Genomic DNA, 26,892 nt, shown 5'->3' on the forward strand with positions numbered 1-26,892 from the left:
GTCTGTGTGTGTATGTTAAGGAATTTTTCTCAGCAAACTCCAATGGTGCAGGGACTGATTTGAGTGAGTTCTCTGTACAGCACTTCGTAATTTGGGGTGCTATATAGAAAATCATGATGAAGAGTTCTTCTTTTGAATCATAAGGCAGTTTTCATTTTTTAGGCATTTGAATGTTGCACCAGGCTGGTTAATAACATTGAGAAATATATCCAGAAACTCTGATGGCAAAAGCTAGCTTAGTTGTCTAGAAGCCCAGTAATCACCTGGCTATGATGGGGATGTTTAGATGTAAGGTTCTCATTAGGCTTTGATGTTATAGATTGTTATTTGAATCCCTACGTGTGCTCTCTCTTACTACCATGAATGTTGCATTAGACTGTTTTGTGACATTGAGAAAAGTACATAAGCTGGCCCAACAAGCAACCACCAATGATGGTAGAGTCCCGGGTTTGAATCTGCAGACAGGTGTAATTTTAGTACTTAGTATATTGCACATGATTGGTGCCTTTTAAAAACATGTTACCTACTAAAGATTTTGTGCTGGGTCACTGGACTAGTATCCATGTGCTCTACTAGCAGAGATGTTGAAGTCCTGGTTTATGTTCCCCCAGACAGCATTCTGTTAATACATTGGATGTTGCTCCAGGCTGGTTGATGACATTGAGCATAATCTCCCCTCATACTTAGCAAACAAGCTGGCTCTGTAGACTTTTATCCAGATTCTCTGTTCACAGCTAATGGTGGAGTCTCTGGTTTGAACCCCAATACAGGCTTCTTTTAACTACCTTGCATGAGGCACCAGGATCAATTATGACAATGAGAAAACCTCACTTACTTAAGCTTAGCCTGGCTCAGAGGACTAGTATCCTGGTTCTCTGCTTGTAGAGATAATTGAGTTCTTAGTTCAAATCCCCAAACAGTTGTAGCCTTTGTACCTTGGATTTTACACCTGGTTTGTTAAATACATTGAGAAAAATCTCTGGAATTGTTTAGACCATATGTTGGCTCAGATGACTAGTAGCCTGGTGCTTTCCTGTTATTAGAAGGCTGAGGTCCTGGTTCAAATCCCTTTTGTACATTGGTTGGTGCACCTGGCTGGTTCATGACATTAAAAAGAGCCTTCCTACTTACATGAAGGATGCTCTGTCTTTATTCACATTGAGGGCATGAGTAAGTCTGCAAGTAGTAAAGTGCTCAACTGACAGCAGTGTTCATGTCAAAATTGAGGAAAGTAGTAGTCTAGTGTAGTAATAATGTAAGAAAAAATACACAGACAGTAGTAGAGGCGGCTCTGGTTTGATTTTGCAGGTAAACGTTATTTTAGTATCTTGAATGTTACACTAGTCTCTGATGACTTTGAGCAGCTAGGTACATTGATGGCATTGAGAAATGTCTCTGTACTAACATAACAAACAGCAGATTTGGTGGACTAGTAGCTCAGTGTGCTACTGATAGCAATGGGAGGGTTCTTGGTTTGAGTCCTAAGGCAGGTTTCATTTTAAGGATTTTGAATGTTGCACCAGGCTGGTTGATAACATTGAGCATAAGCTACTCTCATACTTAGCAAACAAGCTGGCTCTGTAGACTTGTGTCCAGGTTCTCTATTCACAGCTAATAGTAGAGGCTCTGGTTTGAACCCTGAGACAGGCTTCTTTTTAACTACATTGCCTGATGCACCAGGATGAATTATGACACTGAGATACACCACTTATGTAAGCTTAAGCTGGCTCAGAGGACTAGTAGCCTGGTTCTCTGCTTGTAAGGGTGATGTAGGTCTTAGTTCAAATCCTCAAACACCTGTAGCTTTTATATGTTGGATTCTACACCTGGATTGTTGAAGATATTGTGAAAAATCTCCTCTCTTGCGTAAGCCCTTTGTTGGCTCAGATGACTGGTGCACAATGTGCTCTCCTGTCATTAGGATTGCTGAGATCCTGGTTCAAATCCCCCCAGCACATTGGCCCATGACCCCAGCTGGCCCATGACCCCAAGAAGAGCCATCCCAAAGGATGCTCTATCCTTATTCACATTGAAGGCATAAGTTACTGTGCAAGCACTCACAAGCAAAGCACTCACAAGCAAAGCACTCACAAGCAAAGCACTCACAAGCAAAGCACTCACAAGCAAAGCACTCACAAGCAAAGCACTCACAAGCAAAGCACTCACAAGCAAAGCACTCACAAGACAGTAGTCCGGTGGGAGGACAAGACAGTAGTCCGGTGGGAGGACAAGACAGTAGTCCGGTGGGAGGACAAGACAGTAGTCCGGTGGGAGGACAACTGTCTAAAAAATAATTTCTCTTTTCATAAAGTGGCTGTTGTACTTTTAGATATAGATACAACAGCCTAGTATATTAAAGAATTCTATACAAACAAGTTACCATATCATCACTAGGAGAGAACCCAATAACCAGCCCCAGACCAGGCTAATGACTTTGGAAAGACCATCAAGCCTGTCTGGGGATTCAAACCTGGACCTCCTGCATCATAGTCAGTAACCTTACTACTAGCCAACTGAGCCAGTACATGATGTAAGCAGCCATGAGACTTTTATCAATACAATGAAGGGTCCTGGGGCAAAATCAAAGGCACTGCAAATGTTACCTGGTTGGGGGTTCAAACCAGGAACTCCATATAATTTGTAAACAGACCTCTTAACCATTGGGCTACCAAGCTAGAACATGTAGAGAAGCTTTTCTCATGGACTTTATCAAGCCTCTTGCAACATGAAATGTGCAAAGAAGGAAGCCACTTTGAATTCCAAGCAGAACATCTACTATGACTGTCCATGGGCTCCTCACTACTAATCAACTGAGCTAACTTACACTTTTCTCAATGTCTTCAATCAGCCTGCTGCAACATTCAGTTTACTAAAATGAAACCAGACAGGGGATTCAAACCAGAGACTCTTCAGCTCTCCATATAGAGAAGCAGGCAACTAGCCTGCTGAGCCATTTCTTCCTTAATGAACAGTGTGAGACTTTTCTCACTGTCTTCAATCACTTTGTATCATGAATGGGCCATGTTTCTAAACTGCAAGTCCCAGCAAACTATACAAAATTACTTAAAGGAAGAAATGGCTCAGCAGGCTAGTTGCCTGCTTCTTTATATGGAGTGCTGAAGAGTCTCTGGATTGAATTCCCTGTCTGGTTTCATTTTAGTAAATTGAATATTGCAGCAGTATGATTGAAGACATTGAGAAAATAATAAGTCAACTAGTAGTGAGGTGCCTGTGGACAGTCATAGTAGAGGTTCTGCTTGGAATTCAAAGTGGCTTCCTTCTTTGCATATTTCAGGTTGCAATGGGCTTGATGAAGTCCATGAGAAAAGCCTCTCTACATGTTCTAGCTTGGTAGCCCAATGGTTAAGAGATCTGTTTATAAATTATATGGAGTCCCTGGTTTGAACCCCCAACCAGGTAACATTTGCAGTGACTTTGATTTTGCTCCAGACCCCTTGATGGTATTGATAAAAGTCTCACTGCTTCTCATATTATGTACTGGCTCAGTTGACTAGTACCCAGGTTGCTGACTATGATGCTGGAGGTCCTGGTTTGAATCCCCAGACAGGCTAGATGGTCTTTCCTAAGTCATTAGCCTGGTCTGGGGCTGGTTATTGGGTTCTCTCCTGGTGATGATATGGTAACTTGTTTGTCTAGAATTCTTTAATATACTAAAAGTGCCACAGCCACTTTATGAAAAGAGAAACTATTTTTACATTGTCTTGTCGCCGGGCTGCTGTCTTGTGAGGAGCTTTGCTGTCTTGTGAGGAGCTTTGCTGTCTTGTGAGGAGCTTTGCTGTCTTGTGAGGAGCTTTGCTGTCTTGTGAGGAGCTTTGCTGTCTTGTGAGGAGCTTTGCTGTCTTGTGAGGAGCTTTGCTGTCTTGTGAGGAGCTTTGCTGTCTTGTGAGGAGCTTTGCTGTCTTGTGAGGAGCTTTGCTGTCTTGTGAGGAGCTTTGCTGTCTTGTGAGGAGCTTTGCTGCTTGCATGGTAACTTATGCCTTCAAGGTGAATAAAGACAGAGCATCCTTTGGGATTGCTCTTCTTGGGGTCATGGGCCAGCCAGGTGCATGGGCCAATGTGCTGGGGGGATTTGAACCAGGATCTCAGCAATCCTAATGACAGGAGAGCACCTTGTGCACCAGTCATCTGAGCCAACAAAGGGCTTATGCAAGAGCAGAGATTTTTCACAATATCTTCAACAAACCAGGTGTAGAATCCAACATATAAAAGCTACAGCTGTTTGAGGATTTGAACTAAGACCTAGATCACTCTTACAAGCAGAGAACCAAGCTACTAGCTCTCTGAGCCAGCTTAAGCTTACATAAGTGGCTTATGTCAGTGTCATAATTAATCCTGGTGCATCAGGCTATGTAGTTAAAAAGAAGCATGTCTCAGGGTTCAAACCAAAGCCTCTACTATTAGCTGTGAATAGAGAACCTGGACACAAGTCTACAGAGCCAGCTTGTTTGCTAAGTATGAGGGGCGCTTATGTTCAATGTTATCAACCAGCCTGGTGCAACATTCAAATGCCTAAAAATGAAACCTGCCTTAGGACTCAAACCAAGAACCCTTCCATTGCTACTAGTAGCACACTAAGCTACTAGTCCACCAAAGCTACTTGCTTGTTATGTTAGTGCAGAGACTTTTCTCAATGCCATCAATGAGCCTAGCTTCTCAATATCTTCAGAGACTAGTGTAACGTCCAAGATACTAAAATAAAGTTTACCTGCAAAATCAAACCCGAGCCTTTACTACTGTCTGTGTATTCAAACCTGGACAGAGTTATCTTACTCCTTTCTGCTACTCAGCTAGTAGCTGTTAACAGCCACTTTATGAAAAGAGAACTTTTTTTTTTTCTTCTTACATTGTTATATTTCCACTAGACTACTCTTCTCTCTGTATTGATATGATCTCTGCTGACACTTTACTGCTTGCATACTTACTTATGCCCTCAATGTGAATAAATACAGACTGTCCTTCAAGTAAGTAGGAATATTCTTCTCAACATCACGAACCAGCCAGGTGCACCAACCAATGTACAAAGGGGGATTTGAACCAGGATCTCAGCCATCTAAAGACAAAAGAGTACCTAGCTACTAGTCAACTGAGCCAACATACAGTGTAAGTAACACTTGAGACTTTTCTCAATGTCTTCAACAAGCCAGGTGTAAAATCCAAGTACAGAAAGCTAAAGCTGTTTGTGGATTTGAACTAAGACCTAAACAAGCTTAACAAGCAGAGAACTAGGCTACGATTCCTCTGAGCCAACAAATGGTGTGAGCGACTGAGCGGAGACTTTTCTCAATGTCTTCAACAAGCCAGGTGTAAATCCAAGGTACAAAAGCTACAGCTGTTTGTGGATTTGAACTAAGAGCGCATCTCTACAAGCAGAGACCAGGATACTAGTCCTCTGAGCCAGCTTAAGCTTGTGTAAGTGAACTACTTCAGTGTCATAATTCATCCTGAGGCATCAGGCAAGGTAGTTAAAAGGAGTCTCTGGGGTTCAAACCAGAGACTCCAGCATTAGCTGCAAACAGAGACTCTGAACATGAGTCTACAGAGCCACCTTGCTTGCTAAGTATGAGGGGAGATTATGTCCTGGTTCAAATTTCCCTTTGTACATTGGTTGGTGCACCTGGCTGGTTCATGACATTTAGAAGAGTTGTCCTACTTACCTGAAGGATTCTGTCTTTATTCACATTGAGGGCATAAGTTACTGTGCAAGCAGTAAAGTACTCACAGCAGAGCTCCTATCAATACAGAGAGAAGAGTAGTCTAGAGACAAGTTAATAATGTAAAAAAAAAAAAAGTTCTCTTTTTTCATAAAGTGGCTGTTGTACTTTTAGACACAACAGCCAAGTATATTAAAGAATTCTAGACAAACAAGTAAGTTACCATAACATCACCAGGAGAGATCCCAATAACCAGCCCCAGACCAGGCTAATGACTTAGGAAAGACCATCAAGCCTGTCTGGGGATTCAAACTGGGACCTCCAGCATCATAGTCAGCAAACTGGGTACTAGTCAACTGAGCCAGTACATGGTCTATGCACCAGTAAGACTTTTATCAATACCATCAAGGAGCCTGGACCAAAATCAAAGAAGCCGCAAATGTTGTCTGGATGGGGATTCAAACCAGGGAATTCATATAAACTGTAAACAGAGCTCCTATCTGCTGGGCCACCAAGCTAGAGCATTTGCTGATGATATGGAGAAACTTTTCTCATGGACTTTATTAGGCCTGTTGCAATATGTAATGTGCTAAAAAGGAAGCCACTTGGAGTTCAAAGCAGAACCTCTACTATGACTGTCCATGGGCTCCTCACTACTAGTCAACTGAGCTAGCTTATACTTTTATCAATGTCTTTAATAAGCCTGCTGCAACATTCAGTTTACTAAAATGAAACCAGACAGGGGATTCAAACCTGAGGCTGCTCTAACACTGCAACTAAAGAACCTGGCTATTAGCCCACTAAGCCATTTCTTTCTAGAAGGAATTTGAGAGACTTTTCTCACTATCTTCAATCAGTAACTTTGTATCAGGAATGGGCCAAGTTTCTGAACTGCAAGTCCCAGCAAACTCAATAAACCTGTGTTTGACCATCAATGGAGAGAGTCCAGCCACAACTGAAGTCCTCTATTTCTCTGACTGCAAAAGCCTTTGGTATGTGATTAACTTATATTTCTACATAGGTACCTTTAGAGTTCTGAAACAATGGTGTCAAATCATTCTGCCCTGTGGTGGGGTTTGTACATGTCAAGGACTATAGGTAGGGGAAGGTGACAAGTGATATGTGGAGTGATGATGATGATTTTGGTGGGGCTCACCTCTCCAACAGACAAATCACTGCTGGGGGCAGTTTGTGGTAGTGGTTAAAGAGAGACCTTTGGGGCCTCCTCACACTTGGAGTTAGATACAAACCTGAAAATACCTTACTGTGTGATGAATTTCAGATATTAGTCTAAGAGATAGGCACAAAGGGCCTGATTCATTAAGGATAGTAAATGCCAATACGTGACGTATTTTGCGTAAAATTGATTTGAGTATGTCTAGAAGCAATCCATAGCCATAGAGCACAGCTACATCTAATTCAATGAACCCTACTACAGACCATAATTTTGTGGACGGATCTGGGATTACAATAGGCATATGCATGTAGTCAATGTACAGTAAGGGCGTGCCAAGCTTGAGCATACACAGCAGTGTCAGATTCAAGCTTTGGGTATCTCTATGGTAATAGTTTTTCTGCCATATCACTTGCACCAGCCATAGGTCAGGTGTACGTGCCGAGTAATAGTGATGATAACTGTGTATACATGCTAGAACATGTGTTTGCAATCAACTGTAAAAATGCATTTTATATACACTAGACATTAATAACATCCTGATAAATGTATTGGGGGTGGGCCACCCTATCTGCCCACCCCCATTAGCTTCATCACCGTGGGAATAATGAAGGGTATATAACCTGTGCCTTTTGACTATATTGGGTGTTCGTGGATTAGTGACTGGGAACTGCGCTGTGTACACTGTGCTAGTAGGGATTCATCTGCCTGGTGACTGTATATCCACCTGTCTGTATTGCCATTAACTGAATAAACTGTGATTTGGTTGCATCAAACTTCTTAGGTGATTTCAAAGAACCCCCCCTGGATGTACGGTCTTCACAGGTCCTCATTGTGTAGATCCATTTTAATTCGACTTTTCCATTTACTTTCTTATCGAAATCACCTCTTCTCCAATGTTCTGCTATTAATCTTATAGCCATAATTTCCTTGTGGTTGATTTTAAAATGGTTTGGTTGTCTGTCTCTAGTCCCAATTTAATGTTCCTTATATGTTCAGCAATTCTTGTCTTTAATTTCCTATATGTTCGGTCCACACATTGCAATCCAAAAGGACATGTGATCAACTAAATCCCCCCATCATTGATCCCAAAATCCTGTTTTGTCATTTTTGAAGTGTACTGTAGTGTCAGTTTTGTGTTTGTGGTTCGGGTAGTCCTACATGTTACACAGCTATTGCAGTAACAAAAATCCCTTTTTGCTGTTGTTTTCTGTTGCCAACTAAATTTTCCCCTGGTTGTATGTGGTAGATGACTTGAGACCAGTTTTTGCTTCAAGTTTTGAGTATCCATATTTGTCAACTTGACCTCTTGTCACAGTGTGATAATACTCAGTTTCTGATTTTTCAACTTATTTTCCATTTTCAATAACCTGCTCTGCTTTAGTTAATTCAGGTAACACGTGAATAAGAATCAAGTTGGCTGGTATAACTATATTTTTATTTTGTTGGCATCACACAGAGAATATAAATGTACTCCATAATTTAATGGACTAGTTCTCCCAAGTATAGGTGTAGATCATATAAATATTTGTACTCTACTCAAATTCTACAGTTAAAGGGTCTGATTCATTAAGGAAAGGAAAGCAAAAAAATGAGTAACTTTGCACCTTGGCAAGACCATGTTGCACTGGAGGGGGAGTTAAATGTAAAATGTGGGGACAGATCTATAGTTGGGGAAGAGCATGTCCTAGATCAACTTTTGATGTCAGTGTAAAAATAAATCTATCAAGTATTTGTATCCTACCTGAAAAAACAGCCATTATTTTTGTGATGTGCAAAGTAATAAACTCATTTGCACCCCTTGCATTGCAGCATGGTTTTGCCAAGGTTCAAAGTTACTCATTTCTTTGCTTTACTTTCCTTAATGAATCAGGCTCGTAGTGTCCAGGAAGAACTGAATACATTTTTAGTTCCTAAGTTTTATTATCATTATGCTAAGACACAACTTGTATAAAGTAAAACCTCAAAACCTCACATACAGTGCATTTGTCTTAGGGGGGATATGGGGGAGGGAATAAGGCCAGAGGCGGACAGCCATAAATTGAAAGCTTAATACTATTTTGTCACATTGTGGTCCAGATTTATTGTGCGTGACATTAAGGGCTAGATTTACTAAACTGCGGGTTTGAAAAAGTGGAGATGTTGCCTATAGCAACCAATCAGATTCTAGCTATCATTTATTTAGTGCATTCTACAAAATGACAGCTAGAATCTGATTAGTTGCTATAGGCAACATCTGCACTTTTTCAAACCCGCAGTTTAGTAAATATACCCCTCGGACTTCATCCACTTTTTATATTTTTTTCTTAAATGACAATTGCACTTTTAATACACTGTTGTTGAATATACGACTTGTTTATAGCTACTTAAATGGTGGGGTCCCTGACACTGCCTTGTTCTGTTCACAAAGGACATTTATGTGTAAGGTGCTGGAAAGGGAGAGCTTATCTCAAAATGAAACGCACCCTGCTGTCAGCCAGTAAAAAAAGACTAACTAAACCTGTCTCCTATTTATTAAAGGGAGATCAGCCCTAAACACTGCAAAAAGGTGATCATTTTTAAAAGATTTAAAATTTGTCCCTATTTTCCAAAGCCCACGGTCGGTAGAGGCTATCACAGGCCGGTCCTCCTGAGAGGCAAAGTATTTACCAAGGACTGGTACAAGTACCGCTGCTATCCTCAGATTGCCAACACCATCTCAGAATGACGTTATACAAATGTACATACAGGTATAAATAATAAAGCATTTGCTTTTTTATTAAAGTAATTTTCTGTGGGGGTTTAATGGAAAAAAAAAATAATTATTTTTTTTACTTCATTTTTTATGTTTTTGTAGAATCTGTTGCACGGCCGAGCCGGCTCACGCAGGCGCATTGGGTTACATGACTGGCTTGGTAAGCAGTAAGACTCCATTTACCACTGCCAGACAGTAATACCAGAGAGCAGAGCATCGCTCACCTGCCCCAGTGACATTTGCTTTATAAATTGCTCCATAAAAGATTTTTTGTTCCTGCTATAAGTCACACACATTGGTAAATATAGGGAAATGTATGATAAGCCATCCGCCACTTCACTGTGGTTCTGCCTTCTTCATCTGTGAGTGCATCATTCACTGGGGCAGCATGGTGGTTTAGTGGTTAGCACTTCTACCTTACAGCACTGGCATCATGAATTTGATTCCTATAACCTTATCTGTGAGGAGTTTGTATGTTCTCCCCGTGTTTGAGTGGGTTTCCTCCAGGTGCTCCGGTTTCCTCCCACACTCCAAAAAACTTACTAGTAAGTTAATTGGCTGTTATTAAATTGCCCTTAGTCTCTCTCGGTCTGTGTGTGTCTATATTAGGGAATTTAGACTGTAAGCTCCAATGGGGCAGGGACTGATGTGAGTGAAACCTCTGTACAGCGCTGCGGAATTAGTGGCGCTATATAAATAGCGGATGATGATTCACTTCACTTGGATCAAGCAGATTGATGTCTGTTTTCTAGTTTCCAATGATCCATAGCTGTAAGTAGGCATTGTACCTATCAATTTAGGACACTGAGAGCTGGTAAATCCAACTTACCTTTGCAGACAATGGGGTGAATGAACGATGGTGTGCTTTTATTCGGCACTTTGCAAATCACCACACATCCCCAGAGGTTTTGATTTCTAAACCTCTCGATTTACTATACTGAAGTTTGGAGGATGAAAGGTCAAAACGCTGCCAATGTGTAGCAGTCTGATAACCACTATGCTGTATGCGGTACAGGCTGAACCGCTAATGTTGGTTATACCTTCTGATGTTACTATAGGTGTTCAGCGGTGTTAATGTGGATGTTAAGCCACAACGCTTTTGTAACTTAAACAAGTTGCTGTTTCTATAAAGATGATAACAACAGATGAATGCAGTTACTCACAGTTGCTAGTAGTACAGCAGTATTCAGCAGTAACAACAGTTGCAGCAATCTGGCAATAGAGATATATATACAGCACACATTTGTATGTAGATATGCTGGTATGCAGATGCAGTCTTATATATGATGCAGGATTAACCATACTTGCCAACTCTCCCGGAATGTCCGGGAGACTCTCGCATTTCGCGAGAGTCTCACGGACTACCGGGAGAGTGTGGCAATCTCCTGCATCTGGCAGAATTCTGCCCACTTCCCTAGAAAGCAATTCACCGGGAATCGCGGCTACTGTGCAGGTACTTGTGGTAGTTTATTGTGGACACAGACTCTCTAATATAGTCAGAGGAGCCTCCGGTTATAGTTGTGATACGTTTGAGGGCTTTATATTATTGTGGGCACGCAGCTCTCTAAGCTGCGACTTGTCTGTTCAATAGTCTGGGTGTACGTGCGGCTCGAAAAATCTGAATTTCCATTTTCGGAGGCTTGGGAATGAGCAGTAGCGCAAACCGGACATTGGAGTTCTGCCCCACTTCCTGTTTCCTCCTAGACCACCGGGGAAAGCAGGTGCTGCCATGGAAACTGAAAAAGGAGACGGAGCAAAGCGCTCCTAAATACTAACAGTAAAATCTAGATGGGAAACATCTGGTTTTACCCCTTTGTGTAGGATTCTGCAAGCTGGCACTTGTAGAACTACAAGTACCACCATGCACATGGGCTCAAGTGTATACGGACAATTGTAGTGCCACAATGTGTTTGCTCAGTAATATAAGTTATAAATAGTGTTGCCCCATTCCTATAAGTAATAAATTGAGTCCCTCCATTACTATATGTAATAAAATAATAGCGCCCCCTTTCCTATAAATAATATATAAGTATTCCTATAAATAGTTCTACAACTATGTAAGAACAGTCAGCAGCTGATAAGTGCATGCACTACGTCTTCACATGATTACCTTGGTGCTCATTGGCCAGGGATACCAGGAGAGGCCCAGTACTAGTCAGGGCCCCCCAGAGACCAGGGGCTAGATTTACTAAGCTGCGGGTTTGAAAAAGTGGGGATGTTGCCTATAGCAACCAATCAGATTCTAGCTTTCATTTATTTAGTGCTTTCTACAAAATGACAGCTAGAATCTGATTGGTTGCTATAGGCAACATCCCCACTTTTTCAAACCCGCAGCTTAGTAAATCTAGCCCCAGGTCCGATACTAAATAGCACGGGCTCTTAGAGAAAGGGAGGGATGGGGTTTTCAATTTTTAATTCATCAATTTATTTTTTTGAAGTTCCAACAGGTAAAATAGATCTAACAGCGTGCGGTGTGAGCCGTCTCTCTTATCAGAAATGGGTCTAAAATAAAAACCTGCCTTTTTTCTGGCGGTTTGAGGTACGGTGTTCAAACTGCACAAAATTGCCCAAAAAAAATGAGTGGATTTGCCAAACCACACTTTAGTTAAGTCATAGTTGCCTACTCTCCCGAATTTCTAGGAGTCCTCCTGGACTCCCAGGAGAGCAGAGCAACCTCCCGGTTCCTAACCGCCTCAATAGTAAAGTGGGGATTAGGACGAGAATCGTGTGTTATTGTGGCCCCGCCCCTTGCTGTAATTGGTCAGTAAATGCGATGGATGTTTAAGGGGCAGGGCCAAATGACACAGTCCACCTCCCCCGATCTCCCGGAGCACTCTTTGCCAAAGTTGTCAAGTATGAGTTAAATTACCCCAATTTGTGTTGTGAAGTCCTATTGTGAGGATAGCCTATAAATAAATATCAAACACTGTTCATAAAGTTGACAATGTTATCAACAGCTAGCTTTCCAGATTCAAATGAAAGCTTTCCATTGTCAAAGAAACTAACAATACCATGGAATCCATCTTTAACATGGTACCAGGTGACCGGGACTCCATTGTCTTCTAGCCGCTTCTTATAGAGTAGTCCATCATCGCGGAGAAGGTCAAACTCGCATGTTAGGATGTAGGCTTTTGGTAGAAGACCCATCACAGAGTCCTCAGCCAGCAGCGGAGAGATGTGAGGTTCAAGAGCTTGTTTGAGAGCTTCATAAACATCCTCATTATGTGAGGCCATGACTTGTGGCTGGTAGCCCCGGACCTTAAACTCATCAGGAATATTATCAGGACTTAACCACTTCCTAAACTTCAGTTTCATGTCGACAGGAACATGGCTTCCATTCAGGACTTCTTCCGTCATGGACATGTTGCCTCCCAGGTAGTTTAACACATAGAATACAGCATCTTCTCTGCACAAAACAGGCACTGTTCTGTTTTGTATATAGGAAGGCAAATGGAAGTCGATACCTTGGACTGCTGGGTAGATCAGGACCTGGGCCAGAGGCTTTTGAAGATCTGTCCTGCTCACTAGGGCTTGACAAATAGTAGCCGTGAGGTTACCCCCCGCGCTATCTCCACTTATTATAAGAGAGGAAGAGTCTACACCATATTCCTGTGCGCTCTTCAGGAAGTGAATAGTGACATTGAGACAGTCGTCAAATGCGGCAGGGTACCGGTGTTCTGGTGTCAGACGGTATCTAAACAAAAGAAAATGATATGTTAATTTCACCAGGAAATAAGTGTGTGTATTGGAGTCATACAAGAAGTTGGCCAACCGCTGCCAGTGTGGGTGGTTCTGTTTGATCATTGATGGTGTTCAGTTATGTAGCTCATTAGTGAAGCAGATATGGAACAGAGTAAATGAGCAAATGAAAAAATAAACAGATATTCTTTCTTGTTATTGTTTGTCTGTATGACCCACTCTGCTTCGTGATGCACAAGTGAATAAGCATGTAAACAAGTGCACATGATGCAACTCCAACTAATGTGGTTTTGACATGGTTAAGTTTGCTTTCTCTACAATTTGTTGGTAACAGCGGCAATCTTGCCAGGAATGGATCAAATATTCAGGAAGAGATATTAATGTAAGCTGGGATGTTTCAAACCATAAGCTCCTTGTGGTGGCCTGTGGAAGACCTAGTTCCTGCCAAAAGGACCATTATATCAGTTGTATATAAATATAGATTATTATCACCTCACCGCAGGCAGTCACTGGCCACTCCTCACTTTCGGCATGTGGGAGAGCTTCCTCCTTCACTCAGTGATTAACATTTATGAAAATGTGCGGCTACCCAGAGAATCCAATTTCTTCATATAACAACCCGCTATGCCCTGCATGACCATCTTGCTCTGCACGCCACGTTATGCCCTGAACCTGTACATCTACCATTTAAATACATAAAGGCATTGGGGTTTCTGTGATTTAACGATTATCTGTCATTTTACTAATTAGCTGACATTTGCTACTCTGGTTTTCAAGTGTTTTTTTGTTTTACAATGTTACATGAAATTGTATAAAAATTATATTTGCCTATAAGATATTTTGCACTTGTCTGTACCATTCATTAAATACATTATACAAGATATGTGATCATTGTCTTATATCTCACATGAAGGGACAACATGATAAAGCTGAAGGGGAAGATTGTGGTTCAGAGGTCAATTGATCAGTCAAACAGCGGCACGTAGAGATCTACTTATCCAACAGAGACAACCACTGATTCTGCCCCTTTTGAGATGTAGCAACATAAAATGTCATAGGAATCTAAACACAAATGGAACCGTGTATTAGTAAAAGTAACACACGGGCGCAGTGTGGGTGGAGAAAGTGGAGCATGTGCTCTGGGTGCTAGATGGGGGAGAGCGGGGGCAAACACCCCCATAGAATGTAACTCATCCTGCAGTAAAGAGTTGAAGTGGGGGGGGGGGTGTATATGTGATACCCTGCAAATCACAGGTATATTACTGTATGCAATCATTCAGAAAACTACAGTTCCCCAGAGTGACTCTGGGAAGTTAAATGCAAATTGCATCTGCTATTTTGGGATGGGCAAACTGCAGTGAATGAACTAGAAGGTTCCAGGAAATTCTTGGGGAAAAGGAGAGGAGTCAAAAACGGACTGGCTAGAGAGAGAAGTGATGCGTGACTGCTGGCTGAACTAATGTAGGATCTTCCCATAAAGAGCCACTGAATCTATGGCTGAACTATTGTCCTGAGGGATGTTTGCAGCCAGCCCAGAAAGAAGCACCTTTGCAGTATAGGAAAAGAACTTGCCATGATATGTCAACAGGACTCATATGAAGACATATAATATTGCAATTGAGAGGTGTTATAGCACTGTCTAAAGGAAGAGTTTATTCCAGCCAAATCTGATATATTTAAAGTTATCTGCAAGTTGAGTGGGACATAGAGAGCAATCTTTTATCACAAGAGTTTGTCTGTAGTGCATCAGAAATTTGACTCTATTGTGAAACTGCTTAAAATGGACGCTGATGAGAGAATTGCAAATTGCTTAACCCTACAGTTGCTGGGAGACAGCTGCTTATTCCATTAGATGGATTGCTAAGTGGACACTGTCATTTACACTGGAAATCATTTATTGTTTATGAAGCTCAGAAGTCACACATGCCTACTGATTTCACCTTGTACAAGTAAATAAGCTTTATGTGTCAGCTGAAACTTTGCCTAAACCTGTGGATAATAAATTTACCCCCTTGGGTTCTGTATTTCATAAAGTGAACTAGAAAGCATCTAACCTGAACAAGCTGGATTAATCCTTGTTGCATCTCTGATTTTTGTCTGATAAATATAATTGGTATACTTGCACTAAAAGTATTGTGATTGATTGGTCTAATTTATCTGCTGCCGCAGCATTTAGTGTAGTGGTCTAATTAACTTGTAGCAACCGGTTGTCTCCTAAAGTATCTATCCAGTGAAATGCATTTCACTGAAGCACAGTGCCCAAGTCTAAAGTGAGATATATTTATTCAGTGAGCTATGTGTTGTGTCGATTTGTTTGCATATTGTTGAACCAAGATTCATAGAATGTTATTTATTTTGTGACATGTTGAATAACATTGCATGTTGATGGTATCGTGCTATTACTTCTCTACACTACCGCTACTTATTGTCACGAGCCACGGTGATCCGCGGCTCGTTTCCTCATCAGCGTCCCAGCTGTCATGGCAACAGCCGGGACGTAATTTCCGTATCCAGTCGTCCAAACCGTCTCCATGGCAATGGTCAGGACGCTTTCTAATACAGCTCCGCGTCCCAACAACGCTGACAGCTGGGCACGCGCGCAGACTAAAGAATAGCCTGTGGTCTAATTAATTTGTATTAATTTACTAGGCAGCACCTGGGGCTAGTTATAGGGCAGGACCCTGATTGGCTTCCTTCTGTATTTAAGGCAGGGAGGGCTTCGCCTCCCTGCCAGTTATAGCGTTTCAGTCCTGTGCTGACCTGCTGTGGGATTTCTATTTGCCTGATCTGCTGTTGTGACCCTTGCCTGTACCTTGGACCTTGCCTGTTTGCCTGTGACCCTGACTTTTTGGCTTGTATTCCAGACTTTGCTGTTTTGCTACGTGCCTCTGACCTTGGCCTTCCTCTGACCACCCGCTCCAGTCTGGGCTAGCGCTAGTTCCATCTGCGCTGTGGCCATCTTGGATGAGCTTTTACTACTCTGAGCCTAAGACCTGGGGGCATCTGAGTACCTGTGAGCACATAAAGCTCTACGGGAAAGGCGGCTGCTAAAGGTGAAGATCTCTACTCTAACTGTTCTAAAAGCTCATCCTGGTAGTCGTTGGCCATAACACTTATCTGCTGCTGTAGTAAAGCCTTATGCCACAAGTAAAGAATAAACCCACGAGTTTATGCAGTTTCCTTGTTTTATTCCAACACTACGGGGGGGACCTACGCCTTTCTACCACACCACCGGGCCTGTAGAATCATTCCTTATACTACTTTTGGGGTGCCAACCATCTTCCCTGTTATACATACTCAGTATATTATGGCTCTTTTTTGGTACAACTCTTATAACACATAACATAAATATATTATATAGATATATCTCTTGAAGTTACTTTTTCAATATAACAATGAGAAAAGATTATATCAAAATTGTATTTGGGTTTCTGCCTTGTTCGTGTTCCTGGAATTTGATGAACATATAAATATTACAAGAAGATGACTTTTTACATTTGATTTGTATTTTAAGGTCCTTTAATTTACTGAAATTGAAAGTACTGCTGATAGCTAGCTGAGAGCGAGGAATGACTTTCTGTAATCATCGTTAAGTGTCTCTCACTGGCTTCCTATCCACCTGATGTCACCTCACTCATTATTAATTTAAAAAGTAAATAAAAATAAATCAAACAGTATTTTAGGAGAAAGACTAAAAAATGTAAAATGAATAAAGAAGGTTTTTTTGCTGTTTAAAAATAACTTTCTGTTCTGTAGGAACTTGGTGTGTACTGACAAAACCATCCTACATGAAACACAATCATTTAATGTATTTTCAGTCTGGACATAGATTATCCCATTTGTTTCCTTACCAATACTTCCGAACATCCATCCATCCTCCATGGAAGAACATGACGCCTTTCCTCCCACCTGAAGATGGTGATCTAGGCTAGTAAACTCTGACCGGAATCCCTTCTATCTGCAGGTCTTTGATGAAGAGTTTTGGATCTTCTCCTAACTTTCTGGCCAAGAGTTTGTCTGTGGCGAGACGGGTGAAATCTCTCTGCATATAGACATTTTCTGAAGTATTTTCCCCTGTTTGAATAGAAGACAGAAACTTTTTAAGTATATTGTAAATATTCATCATAGTGGCCAACTCGCATTTTCAGTGGATCTGTCAGCTACACACAGTGGGGGCAGCCATTTTGTAGACCAAACCAATGTCCATGTTAACGCATCATATTAATTCACTAGTGACGTTACTGATGCATGCAGAACACAGCATTAAAGTGCCTCATGCCTCAGTGATGTCACTGGTTCCTAGTATACTGCATTCTCCTAAATATTGATTTAGCTTCCCTAAGGGACAGGCAGCAGCAGATTGCATTCAATAGCACTTTGCAACCTCATTTGTCATAATCACACGGCCCTATTACTCATGAAGCCCATCCATTATAAAAGATCCCCTGTCATTCTGCAACTAAATTAAATGGCAGTGTAATTTATTCATCAACTTCTGTGACAAGGGACAGATTGTCACAGAAATACGGCAGTGTGCATCATCATCGTCGTTTAGTAGTAAGGTCAACAAATTCCACAGCGCCATACAGTCGACATACACATCACGTGGATATGAATAAACAAAATAATAAATAAACACAAAACATGCGAGTGCAAATACAAATCATAAGAGTATAAATAAACCAAGTGCAAGTTCAAGGGAAAATCATAACAGTCACACAAACAGAAAAACACATAAGAGGTACATCTGATGTAGACAGAGGGATATGAGACAGAGGGCCCTGATCATAAAAGCTTACACTCTAGAGCGTGCAATGAAGAAGGTACAGTTATACCTCTGGCTGCCAAGGCTGGCAGATATCTGTAGAACTAAGAACTGGACACTTTCCTCTGAATAAATTATCGTTTCGATAACGGAACCGGTCAGGACTTTATTTCAAGTGGTTGTTTAACACTGCGGCCCTAACACCTACACATGCTGATTCATATGACCCCTGGCTCACCGCGATCTGTGGTTGGCGAAGGAATCTTGTTTGACAACTTATACAGAACTGTAATTCTGCTCACATTCGTGTGATAAAGCTATGAATGTTGGCTTTTTAACACCGCTATTTACCTCTTCTATACCATCAAGTTTCCATATGATGTTTCAAGGGTGTGCAAGTATAACGTATTTCCATAAGTTGCCACCCTGACTTTTTACTCTGTTGTACACCAGGGGGTAAAGGTATTAATCTCCGGATTCTTCAACTCCCGCGAGTTCGGCGTCTTCAGCGCTTAAATTTAAAGCGGCGCTGCCTTGTAAAGGGAAACTTCCCTTTACAATGCAGCGCCGCTTTAAATTTAAGCGCCGAAGACACTGAACTTGCGGGAGTTAAAGAATCCGGAGATTAATACATTTACCCCCAAGTCTAATCAGTGAAACATTCTAAATCTATCACTATAGGTGTCATTAGAGAGACTTTTAAACTTTTGGTGATTTGCCATAAACATACAATCTTTACAGTTATTCTATGGATCCAAAGCAGTGATTCATGTAAAAACACCAGACTAAATATAATTGCTTTGCTCAGTTATTCAATTTATATTGTTTATAAGGTTATTTTTATGTATTATTAAAATGGTTATATATATTTTATCTACTCATTTTGTTGGTATATATCCCAATTGGCTCATCTTCTGAGTTGTATTTCCCCTTTCTTCTTGTAATCCCTGCAGGAATGTCTGCATTTGAAAATTCAAAATAAACAATGCCCACCACAAGCAAAAGAAATAGTGCAATATAAATTGCTACAAATACCAGTAGAGTGAGAGCTAAAACCATGTTCCTTGTTTCCCAGTGCTCAGCATCAACCTTACTATGAACGGACACCCGGATACTTTCCGTTTTGCTATTCACTCCTTAAGAAAATTGTGAATCTGGCAGCAGCATGTGGGACCTTGCACCTTTGTATGTGATCTGCAGACAGAGAAGGACATTTGCAGACAAAAAATTGCACAAAAGTAATAGTGAAGTGTGTGTTACTATGGAAAAAAGATTGTATCTGATGACAGACTGAGCTGGGCTATCAGAGAATGACAGGTTAATCATATTGAGGTTAATTGGAAGGAACTTTGTGCAGATCATGCAAATGGATTACAGACTTGTAGCAGTTTATTATTAATTCTTACCTACATGTTTTTGTTGTTTGATATGTAATCAACCTTGAATTCAGAGAGAGGGAGTTTTTGTGCTCATTTTAAGTACTAAGTTTGTAAAACATTGCTGAAGTTTGTTAATAGAGCACAAAAAAATTGTGCAAACTACTATATGTAAATGTTTATTTTAAAGAACCAAAACAAAATAAGACTTGATGCAACACATGTTCTAAGCAAAGACCTAAACAATACTGAATTGCAAAATAGATATAAAAGGTAACAACTTATGTCTCATTAGTTATTGTGTAACTACAAGATCCAGGATGCTGAGACCAGACCCTCTAATTCAGTGTTTCTCAAATCCAGTCCCCAGGACCCACTAACAGTGCAGGATTACCAGGTGACCAGTGAAAAAATTATACCACCTGCTACACTGGGTCAGTCAGTAATGAATACACCTGTGCTCCAGCAAGGAGATATGGAAAACATGTACTGCTAGGGGGAAATGAGGACTGGATTTGAGAAACACTGCTCTAATTGGTACAAAATTATCTGCCCCAGAACTTCCCACTTAATTTAGTGTTTTTTTTAATCAGAGAATTAAACCAACACATGTATCTGTAATAGTAAATTAAGTGTGAAGTTCTGGAGCAGATTGTATGTCCCAGACGGGAGGGGACCTGTTGGAGGATCTGTGTGACTTATTGATCCACAACAATCAGAGAGCTGCAGGTTGTCTAAGTTAGATTTAGAGGATGTACTTACCACCACAGATATACCAATCATGGCACAGTGTATGATCCGAAGCTTGCTGGGGTTGGCAATCCCTGCGGGAATGTCTGCATTTGAAAATTCGAAATAAACGATGCCCGACACAAGCAAAAGTAATAGTGCAATAAAAATTGCTACAAATACCAGTAGAGCGAGAGCTAAACCCATATTCCTTGTTTCCCAGTGCTCAGCACCAACCCTTACTATGAGCTGACACCAGGATACTTCCTGTTTGGCTATTCATTCATTAAGATAATTGGGAATCTGGCAACAGCCTGTGAGAGTGGCAGCCAGTGCATTGGTAGAAAATGAATGCCTAGTCTGGCAGTGGGATCATCACCATCATCATCTATTTGTAATGTGCCACAAATGCCACAGCGCCGGACAGTCAGCATACAAATCACACAAATACAAAATAAACATAGTAACAAAATAACAAGCCAATCAGCAGGGTTCAGCAAATGTCACGTGTTTATAGCCTTATAAAGAGAGCTTATTGCCCCTCTGGCGCTCATTTTTCTGGATTGCCCAAGAGTAAAACATTTGTGAATGTTGTTATTTCTGTTTGTGACATGTGACTAATCAGGCAATACATTGCTCAACATCACAGCTGTTGTATTTTTTAAATATGCACTGTCTGGGGCAAGAAAATTAATGCTTACACTTGTCATTAGCACCAGGGCCACCAAGAGAAAATTTTGGCCACAGTACAGCCGACTAGTATGTAAACGTATGCCCCACCGTGTGGTGTCAAAGGGGGTGTGGCCATAATATTGGGGGTGTGGCTGTGCAACATTGGGGGCGTGTCTAGCAGGGAAAAGCACTAGGCCACTCTAATACAGAAAAGCCCTGCATTGATGCATACACCATTGGCAGAAGTGTGCAGTGCCCACTCGCCGGAGCGTGACATATGTCCCGGCAGTCCTGACTTTCAGGACAGCGGGACAGTGACCTAAAAGCAGCATTTTTTTGTGGAAGATATGTCATTTCAATTTAATGTTTTTGCAAATATTTGTTTTGTGCTGTAACTGAATCTTGTAGAAGAGCCTGCTGTTTCATTACCATTATCTGTAAATTGCATTACTATTGTATTGGACCTTGCATAAATTATTTAAAGGATAGCTGCTCCTGCATCACACTGCTGCTCCTGCATCACACTGTGTCCCCTGCATCACACTGCTGCCCCTTCAGCACACTGCTGCTCCTGCATCACACTGCTGACCTTTCATCACACTGCTGCTCCTGCATCACACTGCTGCTCCTGCATCACACTGTGCCCCCTTCATCACACTGCTGCCCCTGCATCACACTGCTGCTCCTGCATCACACTGCTGCCCCTGCATCACACTGCTGCTCCTGCATCACACTGTGCCCCCTTCATCACACTGCTGCCCCTTCATCACACTGCTGATCCTTCATCACACTGCTGACGCTTCATTACACTGTACCCCCCTGCATCACACTGCTGCCCCTTCAGCACACTGCTGCTCCTGCATCACACTGCTGACCTTTCATCACACTGCTGCTCCTGCATCACACTACTACCCCTTTATCACACTGCTACCCTTTCGGCACACTGCCCTCCCTGCATCACACTGCTGCCCCTTCAGCACACTGCTGCTCCTGCATCACACTGCTGACCCTGCATCACACTGCTGACCTTTCATCACACTGCTGCTCCTGTATCACACTACTACCCCTTTATCACACTGCTACCCTTTCGGCACACTGCCCTCCCTGCATCACACTGCTGCCCCTTCAGCACACTGCTGCTCCTGCATCACACTGCTGACCTTTCATCACACTGCTGCTCCTGCATCACACTACTACCCCTTTATCACACTGCTACCCTTTCGGCACACTGCCCTCCCTTCATCACACTGCTGCCCCTTCATCACACTGCTGATATAATGTTCCCTGCAGTCACAGAGATGGAGAGACCGCTGAGCACCAATCAGAGAGTGGCCAGAAGAGAATGGGCAAATTTATTTTCTTAAGGCAAGCTCACTGTTATAGAGATAAATGTTTGGGAGTACCCACTGACCACTAATGAGAAAGAGCACATATATACTATTAAAGAAGAGACTGAAAGCATTAGGATAAATACTGTAATTGTGCAGTTGGAGATCTTACCTTTAGTGAGTAAAGAAAAACACCAACAGTTTTTGTTTTTTAAAAAACATGGTTTATTTTTCTCTGGTTATTTACAAGCTGTGATATGGGGCTGGTGTATGCACATACAACATGGTAATGTGTATTCCAGTTCCAGGTGAACCCCAGCTAGAGTGGATTGTGATACCTGTAGTCTGGCTACAACAGATCAGGTGTATGCAATCACTTCTTCTAAGCCAGGACTGGCCAATCAGTGCCTCTCCAGGTGTTGTGAAACTACATGTCCCAGCATACCTTGCCAGCTATCGGCTGGTTGTCTACTGGCAGAGCATGCTGGTGCTTGTAGTTTCACAACACCTGGAGAGCCACTGATTGGCCAGGCCTGTGCTCAGCAGTTTCAGGAGAGTGCGGTCACATGCTCTGAGGGGGGGACCAATTCCTGTAACAATGAGCACTTCCTGTATTGTTTCCATATTTTGCCTGGTGCAACCTGAATAGTTACCACATGAGGGAGAAGTTAAGTTTGAGTTTTTTGCATTACAGACAGCCTCTGTATAAATATTTGGCCAGTTCCTGCAGATAAATAAACACAGTATAAAGCAGTTGTTTCTATGGGTGCCTTATTTTGTATGCACTGACATCCGCAAAGTTTTTTATTTTTGTTATTATTCTTTCATTTTGCTTTTATTTTTAATTTTATTGCACCAGTGAAAAACAGAATACACAACTATGTAGGTACTTAGACCAAAACAACTGTCATAAATAAAAGTTTGACAATACATAACTCGTCTACAGCGTGGGACATAAGTGTGGGTCAGGGGCGGGCTGGCCCGGGGGGCAGGGGGGCAACGGCCCCCCGGACCGCTGGGTCAGACGGCCATTAGGGCCGGGGGTAGGCCGGCCACCCCCCCCTCCCCCCGATGCAAAATACATCATTTCTCCCCACGGCCGCATCTGATCATATCAGATGCGACCGTGTCAGCGCACAGACGGCCGCATCCCCTGTCATGTGATGCGGCCACCTGTGTGCCCCCCGGGATTCCCTCTCCCAGCACGCGCCTGGTGTGGGTACACCCTTTTAAAATAGAAATGAGTAAAGAAATATTAATCCATTGTCTACACATGATCTGAGTGATTCTGGCCACATACCCTAAAATGTTGTCCACCACACCCAGATCACATGTACTCTAAATATTGTATTTGTGTCTAGAATTGTACTATATATCTATATGCATGTTGTACTTAATAGAAAAAAAAATCTTAATGGGAAACCTTAAAATGCAAATGGCGGTACACAATAATTACTATTAGCATTCACAAATAAAAGCTTGTGAGACCTACAAATGTTTAAAGTGCAAGTAAAGTCACTATTAATCTATAGCATATATAGCAAATGCTGCGTAGAATAAAAAACAGGAAATAGTGTGTTTATACTTAGTTAAATGTGTCCACCCTGCTCTCTTTCAGTTCTCTGCAGCAGGCTGAGATGTTAGGTGGGAGGAGCTTCTTTAAGCAGGCAGAGTGTGAAAGGCAGCTTTGCAAACTTGCTCTGTGTAGATTGGTTGATTCATACAACGAGGTAAGTGTCAGTGATTCCTTAATTTTTCTACATACTGTATCGTACATGATGCTCCCTGTGTCAACAATGTGGAAGATTCGAAAACTATCTGTTTATTCCATTAAAAGGAAGGGCCCCACTGCATTGGGGAACTGGACACACCTTTCCGAAGAGTGTGCCCTGGGGTAGGATGTGAGCTGATCATGTACCTTTCACATTCAATAATGGGACAACCTCTTCAGTAAGGTGCACTCTGCTGCAGACCATTTCTCCTCCTTTAAGGCTAGAGATGGTCACTGACCCCCGTGTTTTGGTTTTGGATTCGGTTTTGGATCTGGATTACCGTCGTGTTTTGGTTTTGGTTTTGGTTTTGCAAAACCGCCATTGCGTGTTTTGGTTTTGGTTTTGGTTTTGTTTGGTTTTGTTTTGCTATTTTTTGGGAAAATCCATGTTTTTGGGCCTAAATTAACCCAATTTAGTGCTCCAACTGTTTTAGAGACAAGTAATCTAATTGTTGAGGTAATAAATCATCCAAAAAAACAGTTTAATTCTTCGTTGGTAGGCCTATTCTACACACAAAACAGATTGTCTTCCTCTCCATCTATGCATATTGGCAATGCAGCCATCGTCTTTGAATGTATATTACACCCTACACTTATAGTTAAATATGTAAAGAAATGGAAAAAGCCAGTTTGCTTTCTGTCTCTCAAGGCCCCCCTCCACTTGTATAAAATAGCAAAAAATTCAGCCATTATAGACTGTACAATATTAATTGACATGGAGAAAGCCAGTTTGGTTTCTGTCTCTCTAGGCCCCCCTCCACTTGTATAAAATACTAAAAAATTCAGCCATTATAGACTGTACAATATTAATTGACATGGAGAAAGACAGTTTGGGGTCACTCTGTCTCTCTAGGCCCCCCTCCACTTGTATAAAATACCAAAAAATTCAGCCATTATAGACTGTACAATATTAATTGACATGGAGAAAGCCAGTTTGGTTTCTGTCTCTCTAGCCCCCCCTCCACTTGTATAAAATACTAAAAAATTCAGCCATTATAGACTGTACAATATTAATTGACATGGAGAAAGACAGTTTGGGGTCACTCTGTCTCTCTAGGCCCCCCTCCACTTGTATAAAATACCAAAAAATTCAGCCATTATAGACTGTACAATATTAATTGACATGGAGAAAGCCAGTTTGGTTTCTGTCTCTCTAGGCCCCCCTCCACTTGTATAAAATACTAAAAAATTCAGCCATTATAGACTGTACAATATTAATTGACATGGAGAAAGACAGTTTGGGGTCACTCTGTCTCTCTAGGCCCCCCTCCACTTGTATAAAATACTAAAAAATTCAGCCATTATAGACTGTACAATATTAATTGACATGGAGAAAGACAGTTTGGGGTCACTCTGTCTCTCTAGGCCCCCCTCCACTTGTATAAAATACCAAAAAATTCAGCCATTATAGACTGTACAATATTAATTGACATGGAGAAAGACAGTTTGGTTTCTGTCTCTCTAGGCCCCCCTCCACTTGTATAAAATACTAAAAAATTCAGCCATTATAGACTGTACAATATTAATTGACATGGAGAAAGACAGTTTGGGGTCACTCTGTCTCTCTAGGCCCCCCTCCACTTGTATAAAATACCAAAAAATTCAGCCATTATAGACTGTACAATATTAATTGACATGGAGAAAGACAGTTTGGTTTCTGTCTCTCTAGGCCCCCCTCCACTTGTATAAAATACTAAAAAATTCAGCCATTATAGACTGTACAATATTAATTGACATGGAGAAAGACAGTTTGGGGTCACTCTGTCTCTCTAGGCCCCCCTCCACTTGTATAAAATACCAAAAAATTCAGCCATTATAGACTGTACAATATTAATTGACATGGAGAAAGACAGTTTGGTTTCTGTCTCTCTAGGCCCCCCTCCACTTGTATAAAATACTAAAAAATTCAGCCATTATAGACTGTACAATATTAATTGACATGGAGAAAGACAGTTTGGGGTCACTCTGTCTCTCTAGGCCCCCCTCCACTTGTATAAAATACCAAAAAATTCAGCCATTATAGACTGTACAATATTAATTGACATGGAGAAAGCCAGTTTGGTTTCTGTCTCTCTAGGCCCCCCTCCACTTGTATAAAATACTAAAAAATTCAGCCATTATAGACTGTACAATATTATGAAAAATGGACAAAGCCAGTTTAGGGTCACTCTGTCTATGACACCCTACCCTTAAGGATAAATTGCCCTAACAGCAGCCTTTCAAGATGGTATGTGATATGGAAATGCCACAAGTCCCTTTCCTCTTTGGGGGTAGATTGCACCCTACACTTACATAGAAAGTTTTAAAAAGATGTTATCGGCATCATCTTCAGCTTCATCCTCACCCTCATCAGTGTGTACGTCATCATCACAGACTATCAATTCATCGCCGCTTGAATCCGCCATTAGAGAACAGTCAGTGCTTGGATGTCTTGGATGGTGAAGGCCTTCCTCGTGGAAGATGTAGTTCATTTTTATAAACATCATTTTCTCCACATTTTTGGGAAGTAACCTTCTACGGCGATCACTGACTAAGTTCCCTGCTGTGCTGAACACTCGTTCAGAGTACACACTGGAGGGTGGGCAGCTTAGGTATTGCAAAGCAAGTTTGTACATGGGTTTCCAAATGGCTTGCTTTTCTTCCCAGTAAGGAAAGGGACTGTCTGACATTTCCATATCAACTACCTCTTGAAAGTAATCCTCCACCATCCTTTGCATGTTTATACTCATATTGGATGGACTTATGGGCAAAGTGACACTTTTTTTTGAAAAATCCTTCAAACCAGCCCAGATGTTAAATTGTTCTCGTCTGCCCCCTGTGTCTTCCCTGCTTCTTTTTTGGAAATTTAATTTTTTACGAGCAACAGCTTGAGAAAGTGAAGGAGGACACGTCGTCAAGCCGAGGCCCAGTTCAGCGGCCAACTTGCTGAGCAATAGCTCCTTGCAAAAGTTCACATCTCGCTCATTTACAAG

General features: G+C 41.6%; 1 pseudogene; it reads right to left on the bottom strand.

The window, feature by feature from the left end:
* Positions 1-8,311: 8,311 nt before the first annotated feature.
* On the bottom strand, positions 8,312-20,391 carry LOC142106888 (arylacetamide deacetylase-like 4; annotated as a pseudogene).
* Between the last annotated feature and the right edge of the window lie 6,501 nt (positions 20,392-26,892).

The sequence above is a fragment of the Mixophyes fleayi genome, chromosome 11 (genome assembly GCF_038048845.1).
Source record: "Mixophyes fleayi isolate aMixFle1 chromosome 11, aMixFle1.hap1, whole genome shotgun sequence".
In the NCBI taxonomy this organism is placed as follows: Eukaryota; Metazoa; Chordata; class Amphibia; order Anura; family Limnodynastidae; genus Mixophyes; species Mixophyes fleayi.